We start from the raw sequence: 13,166 nt of genomic DNA, 5'->3' as shown, positions 1-13,166 counted from the left end.
TAGCTGTGGAACAGGTGGGCTGTGGAGTTTTTATAGCATGGTGGGGGGTGGCCTCTGAAAGAAAAAGTTGAGAACCTCTGATTTAAAAGGCAGCAGGGGAAGATTTTAAAGCTAGTGAATGGCTCTAAGTTTCAAGGAAGTTAAATGTTAAATTTTCCTTAGAGTCTGGAGGCAAGCCTGTTCTTAAGAATATTGAATGTTACATTGCTGATGCCCTCCCCAGCATGGCCTTTGGAGTGCATCCAGGAACAGAAACACAAGGGGCTGTTGTTAGCTGCTGCTTTTAGTTTTGTTCACTGGCTCTTGACACAGGGTGCTCTGAGTCTTAGAATCATAGAATCATAGAATCATAGAATATCAGGGTTGGAAGGGACCCCAGAAGGTCATCTAGTCCAACCCCCTGCTCAAAGCAGGACCAATTCCCAGTTAAATCATCCCAGCCAGGGCTTTGTCAAGCCTGACCTTAAAAACCTCTAAGGAAGGAGATTCTACCACCTCCCTAGGTAACGCATTCCAGTGTTTCACCACCCTCTTAGTGAAAAAGTTTTTCCTAATATCCAATCTAAACCTCCCCCACTGCAACTTGAGACCATTACTCCTCGTTCTGTCATCTGCTACCATTGAGAACAGTCTAGAACCATCCTCTTTGGAACCCCCTTTCAGGTAGTTGAAAGCAGCTATCAAATCCCCCCTCATTCTTCTCTTCTGCAGGCTAAACAATCCCAGCTCCCTCAGCCTCTCCTCATAACTCATGTGTTCCAGTCCCCTAATCATTTTTGTTGCCCTTCGCTGGACTCTCTCCAATTTATCCACATCCTTCTTGAAGTGTGGGGCCCAAAACTGGACACAGTACTCCAGATGAGGCCTCACCAACCTCTTCAGTCTGTACAGCTAGAATAATTGTGTCCAATTGCATTCTGATTTAATATGGTACTAGAGTATCATAAAAGTGCTTATGGAGTTCAAAATTATATATAGCCTATTTGTCCAATTTCCTAAGAGCTGAGCATAAGAACTGACGTTAGCTGAGAATTCAGGCTGTTCTCTCATATATGTCAGTTTACATACGGGGAACCCATCAAACTCCCTGTACCTTTCTTCTAGGACTGCCTGCACTGCTATACCTGTTAGGAACTTCACTTAGGCTCCCTTCTGAAGTTCAACATAGTGCATAGGAACTAATAAAACAGAACAAACTGTGAAACACTAAATAGCCATATTATGGTGGTTGTTCCTTTAGCAATCTTAAAGTTTCTGTAAGAATAAAACTGTTTAAAACATTAGTTGCAGAAACCTCTATATTTAAGGATAGGTATGCATTTCTATTCTAACTCCCTGTTTACAGATTTATAATTTTTCAAAATTGTCACCTTTTGATCTCTTTCTGTAACGTCACTGAGCTTAAGAGCCCAGTCTTGCAAACCCTTGTGCACATGCTTAACTTTACTTATGTATTTGCAGGTTCAGGGCCTAAACTGGTAATCCCCAGAGCAAGAAGAAAGTAGCAAGAAAGCAGTGAAGAGGAGGTTGCAAGAAGAAGTACATTAAAGAGGGCCATCCACAACTTCATCTAACATTTTACACCTTTCTCTATATTCTTGGTGTGGGGGGTAGACCAGCTTAGGCTGTCTTTCATATTGGCAATGGATGTAAATAGGGCTAAGGTAGCTTGACTGAAAAGGCATGTAAGATATTGCCAGGACCTCTTTAGGTCCTTTTGTCAATGATCTTTCATCATTTGATCTGCATAGCCCTCTATAAACCGTCTCCTAACCACTTACTAGACAGCTGGGAAGAAGCTGTCCATCATTAGGAGTTTGGGATAGATAGAGGATGCTTGCCCCGATTGTTACCATGTGGCAAGGAATCACAGGCTCTTTCACTGGGGTTGTTACACTGTAGCTCTGAGGAGGAAGTACTCTCAGATCACGGAACAGCTTCTGTAGCTGCATAGTCTGTAAAGGTGAATGAACTCCCATGAGCTCTCTAGCTGCAGAGAACCCACATACTTACCTACTTCATTAGGGGCCTTGTGTAAACTGGAGAAAAGTTACTGGAACACTTTGAGACCTTAAGATAAAAGGCGCTATATAAATTAGGAGCATTATTAGGATTACAGAGCAGAAAAATGTGTTGGGGGTGGGGAGCAGAGATTTTTTAAATTTTAACTAGAGAGTGAAACTAAAAGGTAGTTTGTATTCAGGGCAAACCATTTTAAAACAAAGAGACTTGTGATTGTGCAGTCATTACTGGCAATGTCTTTTTTGTTGTTAAATACTTACTAGAATGCAAGGAGGATGTTTTATCAACAGGGACTGCTCATTGGTTACTAGTCACACAATTAAAGCAATTCACTGAAATGTTTATGCACTAGTGAAGCTATAAAAATCATAAAACAGCAGGGATCAGAGAAACATAGTTTATTTTCCTCTTACTACCACTTTGGATAACAACTGCTTGCATTTTGTTAGCACAAGCTAAGTAGTGGGCTTTTTAAAGGGTTTTCATTATTAATGACTTCACTGCAGCCAAGGGTCAAAATATACATTGATTTTTTAAAAAAAATTACTCAAATAAAAGTTCATTTATGTTTTACACACAGACAGATTAGGCCTGATTTTTTTTTAATTATTTTTTTTTTTTTTTTTTTGCTGCTGTGTTTGTTGTGTCGTGCTTTATATAAGAACATAAGAACGGCCGTACTGGGTCAGACCAAGGTCCATCGAGCCCAGGATCCTGTCTTCTGACAGTGGCCAGTGCCAAGTGCCCCATAGGGAATGAATAGAACAGGTCATCATCAAGTGATCCATCCCCTGTTGCCCAATCCCATCTTCTGGCAAACAGAGGCTAGGGACACCATCCCTGCCCATCCTGGCTAATAGCCATTGATGGGTCTATCCTCCATGAACGTATCTAGTTCATTTCTGAACCCTGTTATAGTCTTGGCCTTCACAAAATCCTCTGGCAAAGGGTTCAAGAGGTTGACTGTGTGTTGTGTGAAGAAATACTTCTGTTTGTTTGCTTTAAACCTTCTGCCTATTAATTTTATTTGGTGACCCCTAGTTCTTGTGTTATGAGAAGGAGTAAATAACACTTACTTATTTACTTTCTCCACATCACTCATGATTTTATAGACCTCTATCATAATCCCCCCTTAGTCATCTCTTTTCCAAACTGAAAAGTCAGAGTTTTATTAATCTCTCCTCACACAGAAGCCATTCCATCCCCCTCATAATTTTTGTTTTCTTTTTCTGAACCTTTTCCAATTCCAACATATCTTTTTTGAGATGGGGCGACTACATCTGCACACATTATTCAAGATGTGGGCATACCATGGATTTATATAGAGGCAATATGATATTTTTCTGTCTTTTTATCTATCCCTTTTTTAATGATTCCCAACATTCGGTTAGCTTTTTTGACTGCTGCTGCACATTGAGTGAATGTTTTTCAGAAAACTATCCACTCCGGAGACTCCAAGATCTTTTTCTTGAGTGGTTACAGCTAATTTAGATCCCACCATTTTATATGTACAGTTCGGATTATGTTTTCCAATGTGCATTACTTTGAATTTATCAATATTGAATGTCATCTGCCAGTTTGTTGCCCAGTCATCCAGTTTTGTGAGATCCTTTTGTAGCTCTTCGTAGTTTGCCTGGGCAAACTGAGTTTCAAGTGACCCCATTCTGATCTGGCGGCCATTTATACTCACTTTGCACAGGTGTACATGACTGAACATAGTGTAAGGTAGTGAAATATCTGTCAGATCCTTTACTATTTATATTTTCATAATCAAGTGTCTGTATTTGCACAAACAATTTAGTAATTGAGAAGCCACAAAGTTCCGATGTGCAGCAATCCAGATACTCATCTGAAAGTACAGATGCTTCTAATATTTTATATAAAGCAAAACACTTGCACTACATAGGGGTAAAGAAATGATCCTCATCCTACTCTAAAAGGCTGCTGTGCTTTCCACGCTACTCTCTTCTGTCACCTTAATGTGTGCATATAGCTGCAACTTATATCCAGTCCTTTTAGGATTCACCAGTGTGACCAATCAAGTGTCCTTGCGTTATCCTTTGGAAAGGGCTTTGTAAGTTTGCAATAATGACAAAAGGGGATTTCATGCTTTTGGTTCTCGTTGGTTTCCATATCAGAAGTATTATTTCAAATGTTCTTTCTTACTACCAGCCATGCAGATTTGCCTCCAACATTTCTGTACCAGACCACAGGGCAGGACTGGAGATCAGGGAAGCTGCGCCCCCTAAAAGTGATACCACTGTCCACCCAGAAGCTGAGAGAATGCCAACTAATGCTCTCCTTGGGATCCTGCCACTTTCGACATGAGACCTTAAAGGTCCATTTGATCCTGTAGTTAACATTTATGTTAGTAATGCATGAGCATCTAGCTCATTTCTCCTGTTAGTAAATGAACTAACTACAATAACCTATTGATTTTTTATAGGTGAGCCAAAGTCACACTATGTTATTAATTCTTGAAGATGAACCTTAGCTAACCCTAATGTGTTACCAATAAGCTAAATTTTAGCTGAGTCTTAGCATGTTACCAATGATGGATCATGTATTTTTTTTTTATTCTGACCCATTGACTCTTAGGAAATGCATCTAGGTGGCCATAAAGGGACTAATTGTGATTGATGGGAGGCAGCTGTGTTCTGTAATTGATTAGATATTGATCTATCCAGAGATGCTTTTAGCTATCAGGAACTACTCTAACATGTTTTCTGTCATACGGACTTGGTTACAGATATCTTTTGTGATTGATAAAATAATGAATTATCAAACCGTTGTCTTTAGCTTATCCATTATGTAAACCAGATACCATGAAAAGGGCTCCATGGGTCCATAGGTCTTTTTTTTGTCTGTATTTTGTAAACATGCATATTATATAAAAGAATGTAGTTCTGGGAGCTAGTTGGAACTGTCTAACACTGCTCCCCAGTCTGGTTTGGTACGTATAACCTTCCTTTCTGTTTTGTGCTGCTTTGATTAATAACCTTTGATTAATAAATTCCAGTGGAGCATGATTGCTTGACATCTTATTAATAACAGAACCGAACCTAAACCCAGCACTCCATAGTTTTGTCTTCTCTGGACTACTAACAGGAGCAAAAAATAGTAAAGCCGTTTTGTTGTTGTTGTTGCTAAGCTTAGCAGGTATTACGAAGACCATCTGAAGCAGTTCTGTGTAGTTAAGATGGTTACTTATTTAGTAATTTTTCTATCCACAAACTCACTCTAAAGCTGAACTGCCAAGCAAAACCGAAACCAAATCCCTGAATCAGTGTTGCCATTTCCTGCTGCTTTACGGTCTATACATATGGCTTTATAAGGGGCCAAACTGTGCCTCTTCTGTACCTGGGTTGGGGCAATGCAGAGCCACGTTGTCCAAAAGGAAACATCAAGGAGATATTCTACCTCAGACTTCTTCCTTGACTTCCCTTATGTGCAGGAGGACTCTGCCTGCTACTACACCCGTACGCATAGAGCAACCACCATCCTTCCCCCTTTGGGCCAGTCTTGTTCCATAGTTTTTGCAATGTGCCTTACAAAAAGTGACTTTCCTCATTCTATTCCTTTTGTTCATTCATTTTCAGCATTCATTCTTTTTCTGTTCTTGTTACTGGCCAAATGTCCTGCCGAGCTGAAGTTGCTTTCAGAACAGATTCTGGGAACGGCGCCAAAATATCCAGTGGACATAGCCACAGATATTGGCCTCATGCTTTCTTTGTGTGCCTGTGTGGCAACTGTTCATTTCAGCTGGAGTGAGTAAGTTTGTGTTATGGCAGATAAGGAGCAGTAGCGGGCACTTGCCCCCTCTGACTCTTAATTTCCATTTTAACAATCTCTAAGATTACAGTCTTAAATTCACAACATGTTTTGTCCTTCAGGTCCCTTGTAGTGACGTTCTCTCCTAGGCAGTGAATGAACACGAGAGTGGCAGTGAAAGAGATTTAGAGGGGAATCTTTTTGCCATTGTTCTTATTTGCTGTCATGTGGTTTTATAGATAAGTAATGCTTCCAGAATGTGTGAACAGGCACATTTCCTTCAACAGAAACTGTTTGAACTTTCAGTGAAAAGTCAGGGCTGAGATAAAACGTTGGTGGATGGGATGCTATAACTGGGCTAATGTAGCTGCAGTAGGACAAAGATGGTCCTTTGAAAGAGTCAATGACTTTGCATCACGAATTAATAATTGCATAAAACCTTCATTACTACCAACACAGATACCAGCTGGGCAACAGCTATTATGAAGGTCAGAGTTTAAAATGGTCAGCTAATATCTACTCTCTGTATTGCTCTGCAACTGGCACCTTGGGGTCACAGAACAAATTGCCAGCTAGATTTCTCAGGTCCGTGTGATCCTGGTTAAGTTCAGAGGTTCTCTTAATTAGGAAGAGATTATGCCTGCATTGAGCTGCATGCAGTTCTGTGCTGCAGCAGGACCCCTAGATGGATTTGATTCTGGAGGCTGCTGACTGCTCCCTCTAAGTTGCTGATTGTTAGAACTGCTAAGCATGTATGATCTCCATTGACTTCAAATGGAGTCAAGGAGCTTCACACCTCAGAAGATCTGAAGCCAAGTGGGTACTCTAACTTTTAAAGTGACTGGAGAAAGGTGGGATTCAAGTGGTTTCAATACCAAACTAGGAATTCAGAAGTCTGGAGTTGTAATCCCAGCCCTGACACTCATTCCTTCTATAGCCTTGACCTCTCTGCTTCATTTCCTAACCTGTAAAATGGGATTTAGGATGAAAACTGATCTTTTAGTTAAGGCAGCCAGCATTAAGGCATTGTAGTTAATTCCAGGATCTGCTACAGACTTAATGTGTTGTTGTTATTGATCATTATTTTTATTTTATTATAGTGCCTAGAAGCCACAGTCATGGATTAGGACCCTGTTGTGCTAGGTGCTGTACAAACACAGAGCAAAAGAGACAATCTCTGCCTCATACAGCTTGCAACCTAAGTATAAGACAAGAGCCAACAGATGGATACAGATAGCCCAAATGGGAGATTACAAAGAAACAATGAGATAATATCAGTCAATATGACAGCCTGTAGTCTCAGTGCATGGGCAGCCTAGCTGTTGTCAAGCTTTTCATAGGCCTAATGGCGAAGGTGTGTTTTGAGGAGGGTTTAAAGGCGCAGAATGAATTAGTTTTGTGGATGTTTGTGGGGAACACTTCCTATACATGAGGGGCAGAAAGCATGAAGGTGCTTGTTTGAAAAATTAACAAGTGCACAGTGGAGGCTGACATCACATGCCTATTGGATGCAGGAGCTGATCATTTGATACTGAATGAGAAATCATAGGCAGGGTGGAGATAGATTCTGAAAGGCCTTGAAAATGAAGACAATATCTCTGTGCCTCTGTTATCCATGTGTACAATAGGGAAATAAGTACTCCCATCCTTTGTTTGTCTTGGTCCATATCTTTGACTATGGCCCAGGGAGGGAGAGATGCAATAGTGGTCTTTTCACTTTCTCAACCTGGTGCTAGTCTAGTCCCCCACAATTAATTTAGAGCAGCTGACGACTGCTCCCAGGAAAGGCTATGCCTACTCTAAGTGCTGGTTCTAACAGAACTGCAGTACGAAACAGTCTGGTACCGAAGTTTAAAAAGACTAAAATACAAACCCACATAATATGAAAATAGCCTTCAAACCCATCACGATGCTTAGGCTATTATTAACCTCATTATAGAATTATCTGAAAGACAACAGTTTCCTCAAAGCAGCTACACTACACAGCTGTACAGAGTCACTAAGATACATTAAGAAAGTATTAAATACATATTTATGAATGAAGTCAATAATCTGTTTTTAAAAGGGCCTAAATATGTGTATCCAATTCAGAATCCTAATGCTTTATTGCATGCATTACGTGTTAAGGACATCTGAAAATGCATATGTGACATGATCATTGACCTCCATTACCCTTGTTTAATAACAACTTTGTTTATATCCTTTAGGGAAGCCATCTGTGTGCAACCACTTTGAGTGTGATGAACTTATATTTCTTATATTTGTGGAGAATTTTGTATATTCTGTAAAGATAACCCTATTGGAGCCTAAACTCACCCAGCCCCAAATGTTTTGCCTCTGGACATGCACTCAACTTCCACCCTCTAAGGCTCCAGGTGCCTATAGAATCATAGAATCATAGAATATCAGGGTTGGAAGGGACCTCAGGAGGTCATCTAGTCCAACCCCTGCTCAAAGCAGGACCAATCCCCAATTAAATCATCCCAGCCAGGGCTTTGTCAAGCCTGACCTTAAAAACTTCTAAGGAAGGAGATTCTACCACCTCCCTAGGTAACGCACTCCAGTGTTTCACCACCCTCCTAGTGAAAAAGTTTTTCCTAATATCCAACCTAAACCTCCCCCACTGCAACTTGAGACCATTATTCCTTCTCCTGTCCTCTTCTACCACTGAGAATAGTCTAGAACCATCCTCTCTGGAACCACCTCTCAGGTAGTTGAAAGCAGCTATCAAATCCCCCCTCATTCTTCTCTTCTGCAGACTAAACAATCCCAGTTCCCTCAGCTTCTCCTCATAAGTCATGTGTTCTAGACCCCTAATCATTTTTGTTGCCCTTCTCTCCAATTTATCCACATTCTTCTTGTAGTGTGGGGCCCAAAACTGGACACAGTACTCCAGATGAGGCCTCACCAATGTCGAATAGAGGGGAACGAACACGTCCCTCGATCTGCTCACTATGCCCCTACTTATAATCCCAAAATGCCATTGGCCTTCTTGGCAACAAGGCCACACTGCTGACTCATATCCAGCTTCTCATCCACTGTCACCCCTAGCTCCTTTTCCGCAGAACTGCTGCCTAGGCATTCGGTCCCTAGTCTGTAGCTGTGCATTGGGTTCTTCCGTCCTAAGTGAAGGACCCTGCACTTATCCTTATTGAACCTCATCAGATTTCTTTTGGCCCAATCCTCCAATTTGTCTAGGTCCCTCTGTATCCTATCCCTGCCCTCCAGCGTATCTACCACTCCTCCCAGTTTAGTATCATCCGCAAATTTGCTGAGAGTGCAATCCACACCATCCTCCAGATCATTTATGAAGATATTGAACAAAACCGGCCCCAGGACCGACCCCTGGGCACTCCACTTGACACAAGCTGCTAACTAGACATGGAGCCATTGATCAATACCCGTTGAGCCCGACAATCTAGCCAACTTTCTACCCACCTTATAGTGCATTCATCCAGCCCATACTTCTTTAACTTGCTGACAAGAATACTGTGGGAGACCGTGTCAAAAGCTTTGCTAAAGTCAAGATACAATACATCCACTGCTTTCCCTTCATCCACAGAACCAGTAATCTCATCATAGAAGGCAATTAGATTAGTCAGGCATGACCTTCCCTTGGTGAATCCATGCTGACTGTTCCTGATCACTTTCCTCTCATGTAAGTGCTTCAGGATTGATTCTTTGAGGACCTGCTCCATGATTTTTCCGGGGACTGAGGTGAGGCTGACTGGCCTGTAGTTCCCAGGATCCTCCTTCTTCCCTTTTTTAAAGATTGGCACTACATTAGCCTTTTTCCAGTCATCAGGGACTTCCCCCGTTCGCCACGAGTTTTCAAAGATAATGGCCAATGGCTCTGCAATCACAGCCGCCAATTCCTTTAGCACTCTCGGATGCAACTCGTCCGGCCCCATGGACTTGTACATGTCCAGCTTTTCTAAATAGTCCCTAACCACTTCTTTCTCCACAGAGGGCTGGCCATCTATTCCCCATGTTGTGATGCCCAACGCAGCAGTCTGGGAGCTGACCTTGTTAGTGAAGACAGAGGTAAAAAAAGCATTGAGTACATTAGCTTTTTCCACATCCTCTGTCACTAGGTTGTCTCCCTCATTCATTAAGGGGCCCACACTTTCCTTGGCTTTCTTCTTGTTGCCAACATACCTGAAGAAACCCTTCTTGTTACTCTTGACATCTATCGCTAGCTGCAGCTCCAGGTGCGATTTGGCCCTCCCGATTTCATTCCTGCATGCCCGAGCAATATTTTTATACTCTTCCCTGGTCATACGTCCAACCTTCCACTTCTTGTAAGCTTCTTTTTTATGTTTAAGATCCGCTAGGATTTCACCGTTAAGCCAAGCTGGTCGCCTGCCATATTTACTATTCTTTCAACACATCGGGATGGGTTGTCCCTGTAACCTCAACAGGGATTCTTTGAAATACAGCCAGCTCTCCTGGACTCCTTTCCCCTTCATGTTAGTCCCCCAGGGGATCCTACCCATCCGTTCCCTGAGGGAGTCGAAGTCTGCTTTCCTGAAGTCCAGGGTCCGTATCCTGCTGCTTACCTTTGTTCCCTGCGTCAGGATCCTGAACTCAACCAACTCATGGTCACTGCCTCCCAGATTCCCATCCACTTTTGCTTCCCCCACTAATTCTACCCGGTTTGTGAGCAGCAGGTCAAGAAAAGCACCCCCCCTAGTTGGCTCCTCTAGCACTTGCACCAGGAAATTGTCCCCTACGCTTTCCAAAAACTTCCTGGATTGTCTATGCACCACTGTATTGCTCTCACAGCAGATAGTAGGAAAATTAAAGTCACCCATGAGAACCAGGGCGTGCGATCTAGTAGCTTCTGTGAGCTGCCGGAAGAAAGCCTCATCCACCTCATCCCCCTGGTCCGGTGGTCTATAGCAGACTCCCTCCACTACATCACTCTTGTTGCTCACACTTCTAAACTTAATCCAGAGACACTCAGGTTTTTCTGCAGTTTCGTACCGGAGCTCTGAGCAGTCATACTGCTCCCTTACATACAGCGCTACTCCCCCACCTTTTCTGCTCTGCCTGTCCTTCCTGAACAGTTTATAACCATCCATGACAGTTTATAACCATCTATGTCCTGCCTGAGCCCCAGGGCAATTCACAAACTGGAAAATGTGTTTTTGTCCACCAAAGTCATGTGTGGGGGCCCAGTCTGGTATGCATGATCAGAGGCCCACAACTGGGGTCACACAAACTCTACCTTCTACATTTTGTTCAGTGGTTAAGGTACACAGGGACATGCTGGCCGATGCTTCCCACAGCTCCCATAGGCTGGGAACAGCGAACCACAGCCACTGAGAGCTGTGGTGGGCTGTGCGTGCGAACGGTCAACATAAACAAAATGTCTTGCGGAACACCAGCACATAACTCTGATGGGCCGCATGCAGCCCACCACTGGTCTATAGCCTAGTAATTAGAGCACTCACCTCTGAGATTGCAAATGCCTGTTTAAATCCTCAGGAGGAGGGAAGAGTTGAACTAAGGGTCTTCCACATCCAGGGTGAGTCCCCATCCAATAGGTTACAACTTCCTTGGATTATTTCTTCAGGCCCCACATGTGATTTAGGCAGCCAGATGCCAATTTTCACCCAGTTTGTGGATCACAAGCAGGCATCTCCCAGCAGCCTGGACACACAGAGAGGCAGGGCTTAGGACATACCTCAGTCATCAACATCTTCTATTGGCTACCTTAAGTGGCTCTCTGTACAGCATGTACACTTTGTGGCTCACACTGTAAGGTACCTATCTCTTCCCATTCATTTATAGGAGCCTAGGTGGCTGTCTCAGATTTGTGGATTGTAGTGTTTTTCCTGTGATTTTCTAGGCACTGTGACACTCAACATTGCAATACTTAAGTCCCTTCATGGATCCCACCCTTTGTGACTGCTTTATGGTGCAAGAGTCTGTACCAGGCAGACAACATGGCCCTGGCTTTCCTATATTCACTCAAAATATCTTTAAATGAATATTTTAATACTGACATTCATTTGTGGTTTAATTATACATTTTAAGTAACCATTACTCCAGATAACAATTTACTATCATTTCAGTAAAAGGTACTAGTTGACCAAAAGCTTTTTTGTTCTGTTTGTTTGTTTTTACCATGCTGAGTTTGTTTGTGGCAATATGAATTATTTAATAATATTGGCACCAGCAGCTGTGAAGTGTAGAGAAACAAGAGTATTGGGTTTATCAAATCCCATCTATCTAAATATGTTTTAGTTGATGCACACAACATGTAAACAAAAAAGAAAGTGTCCTAGATCAGGGCCTGCTTCAGTAAAATGTTAAAAGGGATTACTTAAAAAGGACTTAATTAAAAAAAAATCTAGCAGCAGAGTTCACAAAAAATGAGCAAATTCAGGGTCATTTCATTTATTAAAGCACTCTTCCTTTGTCTTAACTGGCCCTCTAGAGTAGTGGTTCTCAAAGCCGGTTCGCCGTTTGTTCAGGGAAAGCCCCTGGCACGCCGGACCAGTTTGTTTACCTGCCGCGTCCACAGGTTCAGCAGATCGCGGCTCCAACTGGCCGCGGTTCGCCATTCCAGGCCAATAGGGACTGAGGGAAGCGGTGTGGGCAAAAGGACATGCTGACCGCCGTTCCCGCAGCCCCCATTGGCCTGGAGCGGCGAACCACGGCCAGTAGGAGCTGTGATCAGCTGAACCTGCGGATGCGGCAGGTAAACAAACCGGTCTGGTGCGCCAGGGGCTTTCCCTGAACAAGTAGCAGACCGGCTTTGAGAACCACTGCTCTAGAGGATACCGTACAATCCAAAACAGTTTCAGTCATCAAAAGAAGGCAACTAAAAAGAAAATATGTACTTACACAATAACAAACTATCTGTAAAAATATCCCACTAATGATGAAGTATTTTCTGTCAGAGATACAGTGTGGTGGGGCAGATGACCCCTGTCAAGAAAGGGTAGTCAAAGTCAGCCTCAACCCAATACACCTATGTGGCTTGTTGGAGTGTGTAGGTGCGGGGGGGGAAGAGGGGTCAGAGGCAGCCCCTTAAAATAAAGGAACTCAGTCTATTAGGGGTATCCAGTTGAAAGAAGTGTTACTTGTTGAGAAGGAGTCTGAGATTATTGGCAGACAGAGCCTCTGAAAGAAGAAGTTGAGCTGGTTTGTTTCTTTTGTTGAAATCTCTAGTACTAACTCTTGGCCTTTAACCAGAGAAGAAGATGGAAGTGGTAGATGTGGTGTATCTTGATTTTAGTAAGGCTTTTGATACTGTCTCGCATGACCTTCTCATAAACAGACTAGGGAAATACAACCTAGAAGGAGCTACTATAAGGTGGGTGCATAATTGGTTGGAAAACCATTCCCAGAGATTAGTTATC

At 42.7% G+C, this 13,166-nt stretch overlaps 1 long non-coding RNA gene across 2 annotated transcripts in view; it reads right to left on the bottom strand.

Moving 5' to 3' along the window:
- Window positions 1-13,166, bottom strand: part of LOC311516819 — a 98,321-nt gene that overhangs the window by 19,468 nt on the left and 65,687 nt on the right. The window contains exon 2 of one of the 2 annotated variants that reach the window (XR_014710500.1): window positions 11,250-11,448. The exons of the other annotated variant lie outside the window; for it this stretch is intronic. This is a non-coding gene — a long non-coding RNA (uncharacterized lncRNA). The remainder of the gene's footprint in view (window positions 1-11,249; window positions 11,449-13,166) is intronic. 2 annotated transcript variants of the gene reach the window in all.

The sequence above is a fragment of the Lepidochelys olivacea genome, assembly GCF_965140295.1.
Source record: "Lepidochelys olivacea isolate rLepOli2 genome assembly, chromosome: 2".
NCBI classification, from domain to species: Eukaryota; Metazoa; Chordata; order Testudines; family Cheloniidae; genus Lepidochelys; species Lepidochelys olivacea.
The sequence above is the reverse complement of the archived record's forward strand: the minus strand, read 5'-3'. Positions and strand labels throughout refer to the sequence as shown.